This window comes from Lissotriton helveticus, chromosome 6 (genome assembly GCF_964261635.1).
Source record: "Lissotriton helveticus chromosome 6, aLisHel1.1, whole genome shotgun sequence".
NCBI classification, from domain to species: domain Eukaryota; kingdom Metazoa; phylum Chordata; class Amphibia; order Caudata; family Salamandridae; genus Lissotriton; species Lissotriton helveticus.
In genome coordinates, this window is record NC_136067.1 from 1,658,618,706 (window position 1) to 1,658,638,277 (window position 19,572).

Consider the following 19,572-nt stretch of genomic DNA (forward strand, 5'->3'; position numbering starts at 1 on the left):
CACGATACAGAATTGTTATGAGGTCTGATCTCCACGACTTCATACTCATAACATAAGTGCAACTTCTGCCAATTCTGGGCATGAGGCGGGTTTTATATTGCTTTGCCGAACACACATACACAACAGTTGATGCGGTTCACATGAAGAGAGAGCTGGTGTATGCTGATGTGATTCCTTCAAATCTAAGACACTAAAGTATGGGCACGCCCTAAACCAACACAAAGAGACCTTCTTAGCAAATAATATAATATGTGTATTAGGGAGGGTGAGATATAAGCAGCCGCGGGCCGTGGAGGGAGTTACGGTGGGGCAGGGAGGCGGGGAGGGGGAGGGGCAGGGTGGAGCCCTCTCCACCCTGCCCCTCCCCCTCCCCGCCTCCCTGCCCCACCGTAACTCCCTCCACGGCCCGCGGCTGCTTATAAGTGTTGCTAACTCTTATTCATTTACAGCATGTTAACATACTGTCACCATTCGCTTTTTATGTACTAGTAACTATGCTGGTAATTTTGCTACTGATAATATGTGTACTTGTATTATCTAAGATACTACGCCTGAGAAGACGGCATTAGTAAATAAACATTTCAAATACACATGTGTTCTTCTTAACTCCATGTTCTGGTTTCTAAGAAATATATAACGACCGACTGTTCATGAGTTCCACGTATCCTGAGGTACTATAAGTTCATATTCTGGATTGTCTAAACATTGAGAGTTTGTTATATCCAATGTGACACTGTACCTAGCTTGCTAAGGGGTTTTGATTACTAAGGTGAGTTTTGGGACACCCTAATTCGCCGAGGTTCCAATCCTCTGTCCACAGTTCTGTGTGAGAACAGAAACCCTGCGACAGGGGCACCCCTGAGCCTTGCTGGAGCTTCATCACACTTGCGATACAACTCCAGCAATGCGCCACCTTTACGGCACAGATACGTCACGCATCTGTGCTGTTTTTGCCCCATGATGCGCCGCATTGTAAATGCAGCACACCATAGGTGACGGAACAGCGGCACAGAATGACTAACACATCCCTGGTGATGCGCCAGTCATCATAAATCTATCCCTATGCTTCTTATCTTGTTAGAGATGAACCGCCATATGTATCATCAAAGTTTTTTGCATTTCCTAAATAGCGAACTTTAAGGAATAAATAGTGATTCTTTACCATTCCTAGTTTGCGATGACCTATTTGCTAATTACAAATTACCCATTCATTTCCATGCAGCAGGAGGCCCATAGCAATGAAGGTGCAATTTGCGATTAGCAATTACCTCATCGCAAATTACGAATTTTTCCGAGGGTGCAGGGGTGTCTCAAGAACACCCTGTTGCACCCCCGAAAAAGAAATTTGGGGGCATATGGCGCACATAAATTTTGAAAACATTCCTTTACCTCAAAAACGATTTTCTTTTTTTTTATATATTCATACTTTGAGTTTCAAAACAGTCTCAGAAACACACCAATTTGTCTTCAGCAGAGCAAAAGGTATGCACTCCAGAGTCTGCAGCTATCAAAAGCACAGAAATGCTGTAATTCCTCACACATATCTCTCATGTCACACCAATCAAAACTCTTCCCTCACTTTTTTTCAAAGCAAAACCCTGCCCCCTCTCTGCTTTTTCTGCATAGCAACCACCTCTTGCAAGACCTCTGGTGTTTCCAAGTTCACACAACAATGTTGCAATTGAACTCTGAACTCTCAGTGCACCTGCATATCCAGAGCATTCTTTCATTTAATGATTTTTTCTTCGCCACTCAAAATACATCTTTCAACGAACTCATCCATGCACACTAACTTTCTGTTTTCAGCAATCAAAATCCACCAATCACTCTTACTGCTTCATTAACACAGAAACTCCTCAGTTTTTTTCATTTTACACTCTCATTTTTTCAACTGCCATTTCATTGCCACACTTCATCTGACTGCAGGAGAACCTTCTCTCGCCATGTTTTCTGTCTGGATTGTTGGACATAGTTATATCTATTGGGCTCAAAGGTACGCTGAAAACAGGAATTTACCTAACCTCAATTTACAAGATGTGGAAATTAAGTGGTTTGGCCACAGAGGATTAAAATGTCACCAATTGATACCATTGGTGAAAACCTTTATGCATTTGCCAAAACCTGACCTGTTAATTGTGCACTGTGGAGGTAATGATTTGGGCACTTTGACTGGGGTAGGTCTGGAAATGCTTTTAAAGGACACCTTTGAGCAATTGATGGCACTTTTTCCTCAGACTGCCTTGGTATATTCAAATATATGCCAAAGACAAAAATGGAGGTGGTCGAACCAATTTTGTCCACAAATTGAGAAATCGAGGAAGCATGTAAACAAATCTGTGTCAGCTTACATGAGAGACCATGGAATGGGCTCCCTGTACAACAATAACTTGCGTTACTACATGCAAGATATCTACAGAGGAGATGGAGTTCACTTCTCAGATGAGGGCAACAGAATTTTCACTCTGAATTTAAGACTGTGCATTGGTACCTACTTATAAGTACCTAAATGTACCATAAACCCAAAAGCTCTTCTCAGAGCTACCCTACATCTGATCACTCACAATTATTATTTTACTCTAACTTTTTTCACTAATTTTCAAGAAAGTACGCTCCCCAGAACGCTTCCCGGTTCGCGAACCGGGCGCACTCCACGCAAAAAAAACTAAAAAAACGGTATATTTTTTTTTTGCCCTGCGAGACCCTTTCAAAGCCTCCACATCAAACCTAGGGGGTCAGGGACGATCTACTATGCCCCCTTATGGTCATTTGCCCCTTCGCTTTGGCCTCCTCTTGTCTCTCGATCCTACCGAGAGACAAGATGGCGGCCGCTACGGACTGTTTGGAATGTTTACAGACGCCGAAGAACCAATCAGCTTCGCAAACCTCCGTAACGCGAAAAGTACACGAAGCGGAGCGCTGTTACAGATATATATCTTTTTTTGAACGTTAATTTCTCAAAATCCACTGGAGCACATATATTGAGACCTAGCAAAGGCACATCGGGCTACCAGTCCCTAATATTTTACCAAGTTTCGTGCAAATCCATTCAGCCGTTCGATTATTATTATTATTATTTTTTTTTGCCCCGCGGGGCCCTTTTAAAACCTCCACATCAAACCTAGGGGGTCAGCGAGGATCTACTATGCCCCCTTATGGTCATTTGCCCCTTCGCTTTGGCCTCCTCTTCTCTCTCGATCCTACCGAGAGACAAGATGGCGGCCGCTACGGACTGTTTGGAATGTTTACAGACGCCGGAGAACCAATCAGCTTCGCTTCACAAAGCTCCGTTGCGCGAAAAGTACGCGTACTGGAGCGCTGCCCGGTCCGCTGTTACAGATATATATCTTTTTTTAAACGTTAATTTCTCAAAATCCACTGTAGCACATATATTGAGACCTACAAAAGGCACATCGGGCTACCAGTCCCTACAATTTTGCCAAGTTTCGTGCAAATCCATTCAGCCGTTCGGGCTAAAAGTGAGGCCAACCGCCCTATGGAAAACTCAATGTTAAAAACACGTTTTGGGACCCCCCTTTTTTCTCGGCCCCCCCTTGACGAACCCCCCCCAAATTTTCAAGGGCTGCTCAGAAACAAAATGTGCCATTTTCCTGAAAATTTCAGCCAATTCCGTCCACAAACGCCAAAGTTATTAGACATAGAATTTTCAAAAATCCCATAGAGAAAAAATCCTAACTATATATATATTCACTGAAAAAACCATAGGTTATAGACCATATATAGTTAGGAATTAGCATTTACAAAACCTTGAAAATTCACTGAAAAAACCATAGGTTATAGACCATATATAGTTAGGAATTAGCATTTAAAAAACCTTATTTTACTCACACAAAACCATTGAAATTCCATATATAGTTAGTTGCACTAACTATATATCGCGCACCTGCAATCCACTGCTGATGATGTCACATATTACATCATTCATGACATGGTCAGTGACATCACTGATGACATCACTGATGACATCTCAAATGACATCACTGATGACATCACTGATGACATCTCATTTGACATCAATGACCACATCACTGATGATATCATTCATGTGACAATACAATGCATCTCCTCACATTTTAATATAACCTCTGTTTCACCCAGTGTTAAATACAGAATATAATTTTTGAAACCATTGACACACCAATACTAGTTACTACATACGCACTCACTGATTCCTACGTCTACACACACCTTCACTCATTCACCCATACTATCATTCATACATACAATCACTCATCTTTACAACACTATCATATGCACTCATACACCTATACAGACACTCACAGTCTGCCACTCATCCATGGAGTTACTCACACACCTAGTCAGTCCTGTAAAGAATCAATGACACTTCCATTTTCTTGTCTATACAGTTAAACATAGAGCACCTTACATTTTCAAACATATACTAACACATACTTACCTTGTTATACAATCATTGATACAAGTACACATTGATCTGCACAGAGTCACACACCTCCCAGCCAGCCACACACACACTCAGTCTCCCATACAAATACTTGGACAATCAATCAGTAACCCATATAGTTAATCATATAGCTACTGATCAAAACATGCAGCAGTTTACAGAACAACAGACATAATGATGCACAAATTAAGACACTTTAGTCACTAACCCATGCACTCAGTGAGACACATTTAATCACTCACTCATGCATTCAGTCATGCACCTACTAAATCCTTTGTCCAGACACTTATACTTCCACTCATTCTTCAATATGTAAGACACATTTTAACTTTACAGAAACATACAGTCACTGGATGTTGTCATCAGTGATGTCATCAGTGATGTCATTTGAGATGTCATCAGTGATGTCATCAGTGATGTCACTGACCATGTCATGAATGATGTAATATGTGACATCATCAGCAGTGGATTGCAGGTGCGCGATATATAGTTAGTGCAACTAACTATATATGGAATTTCAATGGTTTTGTGTGAGTAAAATAAGGTTTTTTAAATGCTAATTCCTAACTATATATGGTCTATAACCTATGGTTTTTTCAGTGAATTTTCAAGGTTTTGTAAATGCTAATTCCTAACTATATATGGTCTATAACCTATGGTTTTTTCAGTGAATTTCAATGGTTTTTTAATAGCAAATATCATAAGCTGTCGAATGTCAAGTACGTGGTAAGTGAAAACATTTTCGTGTTTATGCACACTGATCTGCTTTGAATGGTGCCCCCCCCTCATTTCTATTAGGAGTACTCTCTCTTTGCAGATAGTGAAAGGTAGTTAACGCAGGTCTTTGCCCCCATTGTAATCCGTCGTGCCTGCTTCTCTCTCCATTTGATTCATTGTTATCCAAGTATTTACTGTTTTAGAATTAGTTCTCTTTGGTTCATTCTCTATTTACAAACAAACACAGAGTCGCAATACTCTGTTTAGTCTTTGCAGATAACGAAAAATCGTGTAAAAAAAAAGAAAAGGAATCGAGCAAAATCAGTAGGCCACTAATGGGATCTCTTTTTGACCTCGCTAAAATAGAAACATTAGGAACAACCCCTCATGACAAATACAAAACTAGTGAGATGAACTGAACTCCACACAATGATGGCTGCAAAACAGCTCTGCTCCGCCACCCACCCCGCCCAAAATAACGATAAAGAACGGCTGCCATGATTGGTTGCGGAATGACCACGACGGAGCTACGAAATGGTGCTGCTCTCATGCTAACCCCAGCTTCAGTCTGAAACATCCAGAAACACTGTAGACTACCAATTCGATCAGTTCCGGTAGCGCCCCAATGTAACCCGGTAGAGAAGAACTAGCCCTCCCCTCTTTGACTGATGGTTCTTGTTGCCTGTCCCTTCTGTTGTCATTTAACAGAACTATTTAGCCTGCTGAAAGGGGTTGTGTTCCGACCGCTGGTTGGTGGAGACATTTTGACTATATTCTGTACCTACGTTGTCGCGTAATGTGTCATATGACGCGCCGCGTTAGCGCATCCGGAAGTCATCCGGGGCGCGCAGCGCGTAACGTAAGCATAACAAGTCATGTGACTTGTTAATAAAACTTTTCATTGGTTCATTTTACTTTTCTTATTGTAATGATGAAAGGCTTGGTCATATGACCTAAAAATTACGCTTTTCATTACTTCCTAACATTATTTTTTCTTAAATATATGTTATAATGTTCCAGGCTAATGTACTTTCCCGGAAATTTTACAACTGTCCTGCAAGTAAAATATATTCTTTTTTCGAGAAAAAGAGCGTTTCTTCGTCCCATGACGGAGCCGTTGAGCAAAAGAGGGTCGACCTGCTGTCTTAGTCGCCGATACGCCTGAATATGAGATTCTTATCGATCACTTTATGTTGCAGGAATAGAAAACACAACAGCCCTTGACCATTTATCTTTACTGCGTTCCTTCGTATTATACCTTTTACCCTTCATGTAATTGGTCTGCTTTATTTCACTTGCCTTTTAATGATTCTAAAACAGTGACTATTATTAAAAACTTTACCAATGTATATACTACTACCATGTTTTCTTTTAAAAACCTTTATTGTGAAAATTTCATTATACAAATACGAGCCTATAACCACGTGGGCCGGCCACGGAGCAAACTGTAATCGTATATGATAAATAGACATTTACACTGTAGAGGAACGTAACGGGCGGGCCATTAGGTTGCAAGAACTAAGGTGTCTAACAGTTACGGAATCGGTGGACGTACATTTTATAATTAAAATACGACAGGGCCAGTTACAATAAAATTATCTAGATATACATTTGCGGGCAAGTACCATGGGTGACGTTAATTCGAACTTTCAACAGTACAGTAATCAATAACACATCAGAACTTAATATCAATAGGGATGTCGAAATATTCAATCAATTCTCGTCCCCGCCCGCCATGTGCTTCAAAACTGCATACGTATCTCGTGATTTCAAGGTTCTGCAACCAGTACACAACAAGGAGTTACGAGTCCCATTTATTCTGGCGCCATTTTGGGCGAGGACGGGCAGGTCCAGGATATAGTCAAAATGTCTCTACCAACCATCGACTATGATGATGTTCATATGCTGTATTTATTAGAGTAACACTCAGATGTCCACATGAAATAAATTTGCCACAATCTAAACATGTCATTTTAATCTTTCCAAAGTTCTTCTAAATATTTGGGACCGTTTCCCTTGCCTCTGAAGCTCTCAGTGCCACTTCTTTGATGAATGTACTAGCAGGTCAGGGGTTCTCCTCCAAATCTCTCTTTTATGCAGCACTATAATTAATTGGTGCCACCTCTCCATATGACGATGCATGGTATAGTTACCACAACTATATTTTTTTTCGGTTCCTCTAGAGAGTTCATCGTGGCAGATGAAGCGTGTAACGTACCGGGCATTTACCTTTTTTTGCATGTACAGGAAAGGAAAAAAAAATCGAGCGTCCGAGTTCTAAGGTGTCCCAGGGCCATTTTAGTGGACCAGGCCCAAATCCAAAGAACAGGCCGCCATTTTGAGAGTCCTGTTGCAGCCGCCTGTCGCTGTAGCATCAAGAGCAGCCGAAACTCAGCTGAATGGCAACTGAAACGGTAAAGGGGCGCCCCACTACAGCAGACGAGCCAGGCCCAAATCCAAAGAACTGCTATCTCACAGGCTAATGGGGCGACCCACGCCGAGTTTCAGCATTGTAGGATGACCACACAAGTACAGCAACTTGCTAGACATCACCTCGGTGCCATCCGGATCTCGGCGCCCCACTGCAGATGAAGTGCCTCTCAACTATGAAACCACCACGGTGACATCCGGATCTTGGCGCGTTGTGCTGCCTTCGGCCTATTCGCACATCGGTCCGCTACTGACGCCATCTCACAGGCTAATGGGGCGACCCACGCCGAGTTTCAGCATTGTAGGATGACCACACCAGTACAGCAACTTGCTAGACATCACCTCGGTGCCATCCGGATCTCGGCGCCCCACTGCAGATGAAGTGCCTCTCAACTATGAAACCACCACGGTGACATCCGGATCTTGGCGCGTTGTGCTGCCTTCGGCCTATTCGCACATCGGTCCGCTACTGACGCCATCTCACAGGCTAATGGGGCGACCCACGCCGAGTTTCAGCATTGTAGGATGACCACACCAGTACAGCAACTTGCTAGACATCACCTCGGTGCCATCCGGATCTCGGCGCCCCACTGCAGATGAAGTGCCTCTCAACTATGAAACCACCACGGTGACATCCGGATCTTGGCGCGTTGTGCTGCCTTCGGCCTATTCGCACATCGGTCCGCTACTGACGCCATCTCACAGGCTAATGGGGTGACCCACGCCGAGTTTCAGCATTGTAGGATGACCACACCAACTTGCTAGACATCACCTCAGTGCCATCCGAATCTTGGCATCTCAACGCCTAGTGGTATCTTCCATACAAAAAATATTGTTACGCTGCCTTTGGCCCCATTCGCACATCAGTCCGCAACTTAGACATCACCTCGGTGCCATCCGGATCTTGGCATCTCAGCGCCTTGTGGTGTCAGTCAGAAAATATTGTTGTGCTGCCTTCGGCCTATTCGCACATCGGTCCGCTACTGACGCCATCTCACAGGCCAACGGGGCGCCCCACGCCGACTTTCAGCATTGTAGGATGGCCACACCAGTACCACAACTTGCAAGACACCACCTCGGTGCCATCCGGATCTTGGCATCTCAGCGCCTTGTGGTCTCTTCTACACCGGAAATATAGTAGAAAATATTGTTGCGCTGCCTTTGGCCCCATTCACACATCAGTCCGCTACTGACACCATCTCACAGGCCAACGGGGCGCCCCACGCCGACTTTCAACATTGTAGGATGGCCACAGAAGTGCGACAACTTACTAGACACCACCTCGGTGCCATCCGGATCTTGGCGCGTTGTGCTGCCTTCGGCCTATTCGCACATCGGTCCGCTACTGACGCAAACTCACAGGCCAACGGGGCGCCCCACGCCGACTTTCAGCATTGTAGGATGGCCACACCAGTGCGGCAACTTCCTACACACCACCTCGGTGCCATCCGGATCTTGGCGCGTAGTGAAGCTGCAGCAGCTGCAAATAAGCTTCAGACAGTGTTACAACCGCTGCTCAGAACTCTCAACTATGACACCACCTCGATGCCATCCGGATCTTGGCGCGTTGTATTGCCTTCGGCCTATTCGCACATCGGTCCGCTACTGACGCCGCCTCACGTGCCAACGTATTTTCTCCGCATTTTATACCCTATGCCGCATAACAGGTCATGTGACTTGTTTATAAAACTTTTCATTGGTTCATTTTACTTTTGGTTTCCTAATGATGGAAGGCTTGATCATATGACCTAAAAACAACACTTTTCATTGGATGAAAACTTTTTTTTTCCCCCCAAACGATGAAAGCCCCACCTTGTTTCTGGATGTTTCAGACTGAAGCTGGCGTCACCATGAGAGCACCACCATCTCGTAGCTCCGTCGTGGTCATTCCGCGAGCAATCATGGCAGCCGCTCCCCACCAGAAGCCTGCAGGAGTCGGGGCCCCCAAAACTTTTGATGAATTCTCAAGGCGGAGGGGACGCTTTCGAGAATGGGGTCCAAGACCTAGCAGACAAGCGTCCGATTTCCAAGGTGTCCCAGGGCCATTTCAGTGGACCAGGCCCAAAAAGGAAACAGCCTGCCGCCATTTTGAGAGTCCTGTGACAGCCGCCTATCGCTGCACCGCAAGAGTGGGCGCAACTCAGCTGAATGGCGGATTTTGACACAGTGGACCAAAAGCGGACGGAATGGCAACTGAAACGGTAAAGGGGCGCCCCACTACAACAGACGAGACTCCACCTGGAGAGGCCCGTTCACGCCGCCTCCCCCGGGGCGCTCCACGCCGTTATTCGGAGCAGCATTGTAGGATACCAAAACCAGTGCGGCAACTTACTGGACATCACCTTGGTGCCATCGTTCTGCTGCCTTGGAACTATTCGCACAACAGTTTGCTACTGATGACCCACCCCCCGCGACGCCCCACGCCGTTATTTGCTGGGTGGCAACTTACTAGACATCACTTTTGTGTCATCTAGATTTCGGCGCGTTCTGCTGCCTTGGAACTATTCGCACAACAGTTTGCTACTGATCACCCACCCCCCGCGACGCCCCACGCCGGAAATCTGGACGTTGTGCTGCGTTGGGACTATTCGCACAGCCGACCGCTACTTCGTTGTTTTTCTCTAAAAATGTTTATATGTTATTACTATTTTTGTTTTCTTGTATATATTTATAAATTATTAAAGTTTTATAATCTTACTACTTTGTCGGAGTGCTATATATTTTTAATGTGACACATAATTGTAAAAACTTTGATGTACAAAGAGTCATCCCTGGAATCTTCCGCTTCACGCTCGGTCCCCTCCCCAATCACAATACAGAATGGTTTTCAGATAATAGCAACGCTTCTGCTGTGACGGATCTCATCGAGTGTGGGCCTTGATCTACTATAACTCCTTTGAAGACGGGTGATTCTTTACAGCTGTGGCCATAAACTACATCTGCAGGGCTAGCTGATAGCCTAGGACCGGCCTGGACAATCGGACACAGAGGAAAAGGAGTGTCAGAGGGTGCGGTAGTGAATAGGGCGAAAGGGAGGTGTCGGGCGGGCACAGGGTGTGATTCTCAGGGAAGAACAGCGCAGATGGGGGGAGGTTTATTACCCATGCATAAAACAGAGAGCGGGGGTGACCACTGCCTGGGGGAGATGCTTGCGAGGGTGGGGAGCCATGCTAAGGATCGACAGCGTTCACAGAGTGGATCTGGTCAAGGCATCTAAAATGGCTGCCGTGCACGACAAAAGTGTGGCATTTGAAAAAAGACAAGATGGCGCACACAATGTTTTTCAACAATTCCTGATTTCCTTCGAATCGAACGTTAACAGACGTTGGGGCATATTACCAAAGTTAAGCGATATTTATCCCTAACGATGCATTGCAAAGATTTTTTTACCGTCAGAAATTATCGCAGATAAACCTTGCTATTATCAAGGTTTATCGCAAATACGATAAAAAACGAGCGCAATGCATTAATGTCGCTGAAAACTCCGCGATATTCATGCATTACCGAGCTAATGCTCTTAGCCATGTTATCCACCTCCCATTGGATAACATGGCTAAGAACTGCTCAGGGCAGCTGTTACTTTTTGGAGATATTCGCGCTTATCTCGAATATTTCCAAAAGTTGATAATAGGAGATAGCGATGTTAGCGACTGTTTCCAGTCGCTAACATCTTGGCATGCCCACTTTGCATGTCATTAGTGATAAATATCACTCACATGCAAAGTGGGACCCAAGATGGTCGCTATCTCCTACTAGCCGTCGCTAACTGGTGTTAGCAACAGCTAGGTAATACACATATAATTTTATCTCCGCGAAGCGGAGCGCTGTTACAGATATATATCTTGTTTTTGAACGTTAATTTCTCAAAATGCACTGAAGCACATATATTGAGACATAGCAAAGGCACATCGGGCTACCAGTCCCTAATATTTTACCAAGTTTCGTGCAAATCCATTCAGCCGTTCGATTATTATTATTATTATTTTTTTTTGCCCCGCGGGGCCCTTTTAAAACCTCCACATCAAACCTAGGGGGTCAGCGAGGATCTACTATGCCCCCTTATGGTCATCAGCCGTTCGATTATTATTATTATTTTTTTTTTTGCCCCGCGGGGCCCTTTTAAAACCTCCACATCAAACCTAGGGGGTCAGCGAGGATCTACTATGCCCCCTTATGGTCATTTGCCCCTTCGCTTTGGCCTCCTCTTGTCTCTCGATCCTACCGAGAGACAAGATGGCGGCCGCTACGTACTGTTTGGAATGTTTACAGACACCGGAGAGCCAATCAGCTTCGCTTCGCAAAGCTCCGTAACGCGAAAAGTACGCGAAGCGGTGCGCTGTTACAGATATATATCTTTTTTTGAACGTTAATTTCTCAAAATCCACTGAAGCACATATATTGAGACCTAGCAAAGGCACATCGGGCTACCAGTCCCTACAATTTTGCCAAGTTTCGTGCAAATCCATTCAGCCGTTCGATTATTATTATTATTATTTTTTTTTGCCCCGCGGGGCCCTTTTAAAACCTCCACATCAAACCTAGGGGGTCAGCGAGGATCTACTATGCCCCCTTATAGTTATTTCCCCCTTTGTTTTGACCTCCTCTTGTCTCTCGATCCTACCGAGAGACAAGATGGCGGCCGCTACGGACTGTTTGGAATGTTGACAGACGCCGGAGAACCAATCAGCTTCGCTTCACAAAGCTCCGTTGCGCGAAAAGTCCGCGAACCAGAGCGCTAACCGGTCCGCTGTTACAGATATATATTTTGCCAAGTTTCGTGCAAATCCATTCAGCCGTTCGTGAGGCCAACCGCCCTATGGAAAACTCAATGTTAAAAACACGTTTTGGGACCCCCCTTTTTTCTCGGCCCCCACTTTGGCGTTTGTGGACGGAATTGGCTGAAATTTTCAGGAAAATGGCACATTTTGTTTCTGAGCAGCCCTTGAAAATTTGGGGGGGGGGTTCGTCCAGTGGGGGCCGAGAAAAAAGGGGGGTCCCAAAACGTGTTTTTAACATTGAGTTTTCCATAGGGCGGTTGGCCTCACTTTTAGCCCGAACGGCTGAATGGATTTGCACGAAACTTGGCAAAATTGTAGGGACTGGTAGCCCGATGTGCCTTTTGTAGGTCTCAATATATGTGCTCCAGTGGATTTTGAGAAATTAACGTTTAAAAAAAGATATATATCTGTAACAGCGGACCGGGCAGCGCACTGGTTCGCGGACTTTTCGCGCAACGGAGCTTTGTGAAGCGAAGCTGATTGGTTCTCCGGCGTCTGTCAACATTCCAAACAGTCCGTAGCGGCCGCCATCTTGTCTCTCGGTAGGATCGAGAGACAAGAGGAGGTCAAAACAAAGGGGGAAATAACTATAAGGGGGCATAGTAGATCCTCGCTGACCCCCTAGGTTTGATGTGGAGGTTTTAAAAGGGCCCCGCGGGGCAAAAAAAAATAATAATAATAATAATTGAACGGCTGAATGGATTTGCACGAAACTTGGCAAAATATTAGGGACTGGTAGCCCGATGTGCCTTTGCTAGGTCTCAATATATGTGCTCCAGTGGATTTTGAGAAATTAACGTTCAAAAAAAGATATATATCTGTAACAGCGCTCCGCTTCGCGTAACGGAGGTTTGCGAAGCTGATTGGTCATTCTGTCACTGGGCTATAGTTGGGCTACATCTGGCTGATATTTGGGCTACATTTGTTTTTTTGTGTGTCTGGCGGCCATCTTTGGGCTACATTGGGCTACATTGGGCTTCATTGGGCTACATTCGGCTAATTAGCAAATAGCTCATCGCAAACTAGGAATGGTAAAGAATCGCTATTTATTCCTTAAAGTTCGCTATTTAGGAAATGCAAATAACTTTGATGATACATATGGCGGTTCATCTCTAACAAGATAAGAAGCATAGGGATACATTTATGATGACTGGCGCATCACCAGGGATGTGTTAGTCATTCTGTGCCGCTGTTCCGTCACCTATGGTGTGCTGCATTTACAATGCGGCGCATCATGGGGCAAAAACAGCACAGATGCGTGATGTATCTGTGCCGTAAAGGTGGCGCATTGCTGGAGTTGTATCGCAAGTGTGATGAAGCTCCAGCAAGGGTCGGGGGTGCCCCTGTCGCAGGGTTTCTGTTCTCACACAGAACTGTGGACAGAGGATTGGAACCTCGGCGAATGCATTGCTGGAGTTGTATCGCAAGTGTGATGAAGCTCCAGCAAGGGTCGGGGGTGCCCCTGTCGCAGGGTTTCTGTTCTCACACAGAACTGTGGACAGAGGATTGGAACCTCGGCGAATTAGGGTGTCCCAAAACTCACGTTAGTAATCAAAAACTCCTTAGCAAGCTCGGTACAGTGTCACATTGGATATAACAAACTCTCAATGTTTAGACAATCCAGAATATGAACTTATAGTACCTCAGGATACGTGGAACTCATGAACAGTCGGTCGTTATAGATTTCTTAGAAACCAGAACATGGAGTTAAGAAGAACAGATGTGTATTTGAAATGTTTATTTACTAATGCCGTCTTCTCAGGCGTAGTACCTTAGATAATAAAAGTACACATATTATCAGTAGCAAAATTACCAGCATAGTTACTAGTACATAAAAAGTGAATGGTGATAGTATGTTAACATGCTGTAAATGAATAAGAGTTAGCAACACTTATAAGCAGCCGCGGGCCGTGGAGGGAGTTACGGTGAGGCAGGGAGGCGGGGAGGGGGAGAAGCAGGGTGGAGAATACAAGTACACATATTATCAGTAGCAAAATTACCAGCATAGTTACTAGTACATAAAAAGCGAATGGTGACAGTATGTTAACATGCTGTAAATGAATAAGAGTTAGCAACACTTATAAGCAGCCGCGGGCCGTGGAGGGAGTTACGGTGGGGCAGGGAGGCGGGGAGGGGGAGGGGCAAGGTAGAGAGGGCTCCACCCTGCTTCTCCCCCTCCCCGCCTCCCTGCCCCATCGTAACTCCCTCCACGGCCCGCGGCTGCTTATATCTCACCCTCCCTAATACACATATTATATTATTTGCTAAGAAGGTCTCTTTGTGTTGGTTTAGGGCGTGCCCATACTTTAGTGTCTTAGATTTGAAGGAATCACATCAGCATACACCAGCTCTCTCTTCATGTGAACCGCATCAACTGTTGTGTATGTGTGTTCGGCAAAGCAATATAAAACCCGCCTCATGCCCAGAATTGGCAGAAGTTGCACTTATGTTATGAGTATGAAGTCGTGGAGATCAGACCTCATAACAATTCTGTATCGTGTTGTTCTTGAAACTTTAGCACTCGCTGTACAGATATAGTTTAACAAGTAAAGCAGATAGTAGACCAATAACATATTATTCTCATGTAAGCCACGATGAACTACTAGGTGGAAAGCTAAAGCAACAACTAAGTGTCGTGTGCAGAAGTTGCAAAAAAGGAAAAATGGCGTTTAAACCGGTAATGAGCTCATGCTAACTTAACACGGTGTAAAGATATCCAGGACCTAGATGACACCTCCTCATGATCCGGAAACGAACTGAATAAGATAATAGAAGTGCCATCTCATGAGAGCAGATTGCAAGTTTATATGTGGACGGTCCGCAAGGTAAAGCATTAAAAACTAGGAAAATTTAATGCTAAAGAAAAATAAAACAGCCAAGTACTTTATCGAGTCTTAAGCCAATAGGCAAGGTAAATAATAAAAACTTGACAAATAAGTCAATGAATTGTCAATGAAATGCTAGTACTCAGCATATCAAACATGAAAAAGGTCTATGACATAACTGTGTATGCAAAATAAGCTGCAACAGCCTCCAATAGGAAGTCACCGTCTTCATCCGAAAACAGTTCAGCCATCCAATTTAAAAGCGGAAAAGAACATACGTGCTCTCCCAGCACCGGATCCTCTATCACCATCAGAGGACAGCTCGGTGGGTTTTCAAGAAAGCTCTGTTCCAAGAAAGACTGTGCTGCCGCCAGTAAATTCCAGGGACCAAGTAGTCCATGCATCAATGCCACAGCCATAATCCTTTCGCCAGGACAAACCAACTCGTGAGTAATGATAGGAGTCATCAGCTGATTAAAGTCGACGTCAGGAGAAACCGGTCCGCAGAGACACAAATCAATGGCCCAATCGAAATCACAGGTCAGGCAGTGAAATACAGGCTGGACACAGGTGAAGTAGGAGAACCGAAAAGATAATCCATATGCCGTGCTTAATATCGCCAACGGCATTGTGCCATAATATTCTAGCATGCGATTGCGGAACAGTGTCAGCAGCTGCAGGGTCGGAGGTTGCATAGGAGGGACATCCATATTTAAAAATGTAAAAAAGCACAAGAGCGTCCGCTGGTAATGCAAGTAAAAATGCCAATCTACGAACCAGAGTGCAGAAAATACAATGAAAGGAAGCAGGGATGACTCCAAAGATTTTCTCAAATGAAGTCACGAGACCACTGGTAACAACTTTAAAAAAGTGTGCCATGGACTTTGTGGAGGATGCGTTAAAGATAGTCGGAAACATGTTGCTGAAATTGAAAGGCAAATCTTAATTGAAAAGGGTGTGCACCTCTGTATGGGTGTTCGCTATGTGAAGTACGAAAGTTTCACGGGCCGAACTCAAGGCCACCTCTCTCTGAGACAAAAGAGCTCTTATTCTTGCCATGCCGTTGAAACGTGTCCCAAGGTTGGTATTTGTGGCCAGATTGAAAACTCCCTATGTTCATGTGTGGGAGGAAATAGAACATTTCTGCAGCAAATAACCCGTTCACTTACTGTTACGATAAAAGGAATACTTTTAATTAACTCAGAACAATCTTCATTATTGAGCATCAAATAACTACCATTTTCCAACAACTTGAACGTGGGGATGATAGCAGGAACTGGCGTGCCTTGCAACACGCAAGCCATATTTGGTCGGTGTTTGTTGCATGAACCGTGTAACTGTATGTGCCTACACATTAGTGAATGATCTGGCGTCTCAGTGCATTCCTCTCCATTCAGATAAACTTCTTGATCATCTTTGAAACATCTGTATGTGTATGGAAGCGACCAGACCTCATGAAGAAAAGCACTACCTAAAGGTTCATAACGACCTATTGGTATATATTTCATACAATTTGAAAACTTATATAAAGCAAAAGGCAGCGTTATTAAACCGTGGATAAGGCATGTTGCCAAAAAACCCGCAATCCTCTGCTGATGATGTCACTGAGCATGTCATGAATGATGTAATATGTGACATCATCAGCAGTGGATTACGGGTAATGGTATCTCTAGTTTACTCCCTTATAGCTGTGTTTCTTTTAACATAAGTGTCTGTTTCCTTCCCTTATACTTACTGTTTTTGGTTCGCTTCCGGTTCGCGTACCGGCGAGCGAACTAGGAAGCGAACTAAGAGAAATAGAGGTTGGCACAGTTCCAAATATTGTACCAATTTTTTAATAACGGGGAGGTAGTTCTGAAAAGAACTTTTTTTTTTATTTTTCTGAACATTTTTTTACTGTTTTTGAATTTTTCGGAACAGTTTTATATTTTTTTGGGTTTTTCTTGGAGGGGGCAATGAAAACGATTCATTGTAAAGGGCTCAACAGGAGCAACAAAACAAAAAAAAGAAGTATTTATTATTTTGGGCGTTTCGGACAAACTTGCATATGATAGTCAATAGCTCTGTTGATCAGAGTGATGCTTTTTTCTCCGTAGGAAATGAATCCATCGCAAAATGCGCAGATGTGTTTTACATCACCAAATCTCATTTGTATATTTGGCACCATCTCCCTGCCCTCTGGTCCCGTTACTTCCGGTACAACAGATCTTCTGGCCATAATAGGGAGATTATCTAGGTCGTTCCGAAACTGTGCAGCACTGTAGTTGTTAGGATGCCACCTAGTCATATGGCGATGCATTGTGTAGTTTCCGAAACTGTATTTTTTGTCGGTCCCTCTGGACAGTCTATCTTGACATATAAGGCAAGTTACGTATCTTGCATTTACTTTTTTCTGACCTTTGGGAATTTTAAAAAATTGCCAAATGAAGTTTTCTTTCCGGTGAGACGTCTTGGGCTGCTCAGGCAAAAACTGCCTCTCTTCGTGCTCGTCCTCCTGTTCCTCTTCTTCTTCTTCTTGTTGAATTACAACTTGAGCAGGTGGTCCACTCTTCCTTGGATGTGGTGGAGGTGGTGGGGAAGCACCAGCTGAAGCTACTAAAGAAGCCATTGCTCAGTGATCACAAAGGGTCTTTCTCTCACAATGATGAAAGTCAGAGTGAGGAAAGAAGGAGGGATTTTCATCATTTGGGAAAAACAAGAGTTCTCAACCAATCAAAAGTGTTCATTTTAGATTATATGACCTAGTCTTACATCATTAGGAAACCAAAAGTGAAATGAACCAATGAAAAGTGTTATTACCAAGTCACATGACCTGCTGTGTTTACGTTAAGCGCTTTGCAGGGCCTCCCGGTTTGCTTCCAGAAACCTGCGCTTTGCGACTCGCTTCGCGTACCAGTTCGCTAACGTAGCACGTCATATGACGTATCACGCGACAACGTGAAACGTCATGCGGACGGGAGGCGTCACGATGTTGTTTTCTAAAGCGGCAGTTGCGGTAAAGAAACGTTTACCGGCTCGCGGTCTATTTCGCGGCATCAAGGTCAGCTAACGGGAAGCTTCCCGATTCGCGAAGCGGGAACGAAGAAAAAAAAATATAAAAAAAAAAAATTATTCATAAACATATAAAATATATTTTGGGATTTAAAGAAGAATACATTTTACAGCTACAGATATTAGCTGTTAAAAAACCAATGAAATTCACTGAAAAAACCATAGGTTATAGACCATATATAGTTAGGAATTAGCATTTACAAAACCTTGAAAATTCACTGAAAAAACCACAGGTTAAAGACCATATATAGTTAGGAATTAGCATTTACAAAACCTTATTTTACTCACACAAAACCATTGAAATTCCATATATAGTTAGTTGCACTAACTATATATCGCGCACCCGCAATCCACTGCTGATGATGTCACATATTACATCATTCATGACATGGTCAGTGACATCACTGATGACATCACTGATGACATCTCAAATGACATCACTGATGACATCTCATTTGACATCAATGACCACATCACTGATGATATCATTCATGTGACAATACAATGCATCTCCTCACATTTTAATATAACCTCTGTTTCACCCAGTGTTAAATACAGAGTATAATTTTTGAAATCATTGACACACCAATACTAGTTACTACATACGCACTCACTGATTCCTATGTCTACACACACATTCACTCATTCACCCATACAATCATTCATACATACAATCACTCATCTTTACAACACTATCATATGCACTCATACACCTATACAGACACTCACAGTCTGCCACTCATCCATGGAGTTACTCACACACCTAGTCAGTCCTGTAAAGAATCAATGACACTTCCATTTTCTTGTCTATACAGTTAAACATAGAGCACCTTACATTTTCAAACATATACTAACACATACTTACCTTCTTATACAATCATTGATACAAGTACACATTGATCTGCACAGAGTCACACACCTCCCTCCCAGCCAGCCACACACACACTCAGTCTCCCATACAAATACTTGGACAATCAATCAGTAACCCATATAGTTAATCATATAGCTACTGATCAACACATGCAGCAGTTTACAGAACAACAGACATAATGATGTATGAATGTATGTCATGAATGATGTAATATGTGACATCATCAGCAGTGGATTGCGGGTGCGCGATATATAGTTAGTGCAACTAACTATATATGGAATTTCAATGGTTTTGTGTGAGTAAAATAAGGTTTTCTAAATGCTAATTCCTAACTATATATGGTCTATAACCTATGGTTTTTTCAGTGAATATATATATATATATATATATATATATATATATATATATATATGTATATTGCTTGCACTCCGTTTGATGCTGCTGCATCTCAGTCACACT